Source organism: Herpailurus yagouaroundi, unplaced genomic scaffold (assembly GCF_014898765.1).
Source record: "Herpailurus yagouaroundi ecotype Mexico unplaced genomic scaffold, PumYag 216, whole genome shotgun sequence".
NCBI lineage: Eukaryota > Metazoa > Chordata > Mammalia > Carnivora > Felidae > Herpailurus > Herpailurus yagouaroundi.
In genome coordinates, this window is record NW_024412447.1 from 378,363 (window position 1) to 381,359 (window position 2,997).

Sequence of the window (2,997 nt, forward strand, 5' to 3'; positions counted from 1 at the left end):
GACTCACGGACACGGGAGGACGCGCACCGGGACCCACTCCCTCGAGGTCCCGGGGTCGTCAGTCTCACGGACACAGAGGAGACGGTGGGGCCGGGGCTGGAGGAGCAGGTGGGGGTCGGTCCGGAAACTGGTTAAGATGGCAAATTTCACGTTGTGTGTATTTTACCAACTTTAAAAAAGCAGAGCACCAGGCAAACGCTGAATTAACAAGTGACCATGCCCTGGGGTGCCCTGTGGGGGGGGGGGAACGGGACGCAGCTCAGAGGCCTCCCCTGGAGGCTGGGAACCGGAGGGAACCACCGGGCGGGGCAGGAGCCTGGGGGTGGGGGTGGGGGTGGGGGCGGTCCCGGCACAAAGAGGGTCCGAAAATAACGAAAGCCTCCCAGGATTAGGGAGGAGCCAGGCCTCAGACAGAACTACGTTCCTGAGCCCTAAAATCGGCAGTGGAGTATCCTTTTAAGTAGAAATGCTATGTTCCACGAATAAAACAAATTGGGAGATATTTTTAAACTTAGAAAAACGGATTACAGCTCTTGGCAACACATGCTGTGGTGTCTCTCGAAAACCATAATTGAAGCCGAACCTGGTGTTTTGGGCACTGGCCACCTGGCCATCCCCCCAGGGCGCCGCTGGGCCCAGGGCAGCATCCACGCCGCAGAACGGGAAGGTGTTCAGGGTGCCGAGCCCAGCCAGGAAGAGGGCCCGGAGGGGCGGGGGTCGCCCTCGGGGCTTCCGGACTTAGTGGGCCCCCCTCCCCTCATGAGGCCGCACAGCCAGGCTCGGCGACCCCGGGGCCGGGTCAGCCAGGCCAGGCCGCTCCCCTGTGCCCTGGAGGGCGGCTCACAGAAATGGGCACGTTCAGCGTGGTGCCAGGGCCCCAGAGAATCTGTGTGATTCCACGCCGGGAGCGTGGTGGCCGTAATCACGATACCCCGTGCCCCATACCGCACCCCGGCCAGCTGACATCCCAGATTCCTGACTGAGCCCTTTTGATTCCCTCACATGTGGCTTTCAACCACACTGCTGTGCTGCCCAGTGGGTCCCACATCACAGAACGGCGCCCGCCCAGCTGGGGACCCGAAGGGCCTGACAGAGGGACCCCTACAAGGCACTGCCTGGCCCAAAGCAGAGACTCTGTCCGGACGCGGGCATCCACCCACGGTGCCCAGACATCCTGCTCCAGGAGCCTGAGTGCGGCAGGCACCTTAAAGACACCTTTGTACCTGAACTTCTGAGGCTGGAGCCGGACCCCGCCCAGACAACATATTTGGGGAACCAGCTTGCAAGAAGGTGACCTCACTTCTTCCCTCCCCAAACCGCCTCCGCGGGTCCCTGGCCTAAAGAAAAGCCAGCTATGACCCCTGGCGCGTCATGGGGAGGCTGGGGACTGCCTGTCGGCCCCTACCCCACCCCAAGGGGCCCTGGGGCCGGACTCTGTGACCTCCCCTGGGGGTGTGGAGAGTCCCTGTCAGGAAGGGCAGGCCAAGCCAGCCGATTCTCAGCTGCCTGTTCCCCGTCACATCCCACTTACGAAGGGGCCGGGGGCAGTGGAAGGAGACACTATCCTGTGGGACCTGAGGGCACTCGGACAGATGTAACGGTGGGTGTGAGGAGGGAACAGCCCACGCTAAGACACTGAGCGTCAGAGGCACCATCATCCGGGATGGCAGGGCCCACGAGCTGTTTAGGGGACCCTCTGTCAGGGGGCAGGTCCTGGTGGGCACCTGTCTCTCACACCTTCAAGCGCTTCCTGCCAGGTGCACTCCCTGCATCAGAGCTGGGGGTGGAGAGCTGGGCGGGGGGGTTCTTCGTGGTGCAGGTGCGGGCAGGAGGGGGCAGGGATGGGGTCTGCCCAGGGCAGTGGCCGCAGTGGCCCAGAGAGAGCAGATTAGCGGGGTTTGGGGGGGGGAGTGTAGAAAGAGGGACCACATCCACAGAGCCTCCTCCTGACCCCACAACGGGCTGTGCGAGGCCACATCAGGAGGACTGCTCCCTTTGGTCTGTGAGCTCTGTGTCCTTCGAGGACATGGACACAGTGATCAGTACAAGGCCTCGGCTCTCAGGCCCAAGCCTGGGGGGTGTCTGACCGTCTGCTGCCTTCCCACACGGGCCAGGGAGGAGCATCTCACGAGACCCTGCTGTGGGCCCTCCAGGCTCCTGAAGAGAAATGCAAGAACTCTGGGAGAAGGTCCCCCACGTCCCGCACCCGCTCACCCCAGCAGCACCCCGGGTGTGCCCAGAAGCCCCAGAGTTTGCTCTTGTTGCTGCCTGAGCCCTGGTGGCACGACTCGAGTCAGCCCTTTGAAGACGTCTCCAGATTGAACTAGAAGATTCACGAACTCCAGTGAACACAGAAGAGGAAAGAACATCCCAGGGGAGGAGAAGCAGGAGCCAAGATCTGGGTCTGGGTCGGGCTCCCTGTGTGGCAGGGAAGGTCCTGGGTCATCAGCGCAGCAGCCCAAGAGAGGAGCTGGGTGTGCCTCTGCCTGGACTAAGGGGCAGCCGGGCTTGGGTGGGCGGGGTCTTGAGGATGCATAGGAGTTTGCGAGGAACAGCAGAAACAGGAACCGATGGAAAAGAGGAAAGACCCAGAGGTAAGGCACTTGCTCATTGCTGTGCAGACCCTGAGGGCAGGGGCCACGTGCCGCCAAGTGCGTTCTCAGCACACAGCAGGGCTCCGGAAACATCTGACCAAAAATGCGAGCGAGGTGAGGAGAGGCTGGGGGGGGGGGGGGAGGGGGGGCTCCTGACTGAGAAAAGGGTCGAGGAGCCGGGCGGGGGAGGCGGGGGCCCCTCGCGGGCAGGGAGCTCGGTGCAGGGGGAGGCATGGAGACACCGAGCACCCCAGCCCTGCTGTGTAACCTGGCCATGGGGGTGTAACCACGAGCTGAGCTGAGTCCCAGGAAGGAGGCTGCTCGGCCACAGAGAACCATGGGGCCAGGTGCGCGTGCGGAGGAGGGACGTCCCAGGGAGGCCAATGGAGAAGTGGGAGCAAGA

General features: G+C 63.0%; 1 protein-coding gene and 1 long non-coding RNA gene across 2 annotated transcripts in view; one reads left to right on the forward strand and one right to left on the reverse strand.

Annotated features, from left to right (window-relative positions):
- PRKAR1B (protein kinase cAMP-dependent type I regulatory subunit beta) overlaps positions 1–2,997 on the reverse strand; it is a 99,100-nt gene that overhangs the window by 28,796 nt on the left and 67,307 nt on the right. The window lies entirely within an intron of this gene.
- The window catches only part of LOC121017470 (uncharacterized), a 4,901-nt gene continuing 3,950 nt past the window's right edge, over positions 2,047–2,997 (forward strand). Inside the window, exon 1 of the long non-coding RNA XR_005784768.1 lies at positions 2,047–2,708. This is a non-coding gene — a long non-coding RNA (uncharacterized LOC121017470). The remainder of the gene's footprint in view (positions 2,709–2,997) is intronic.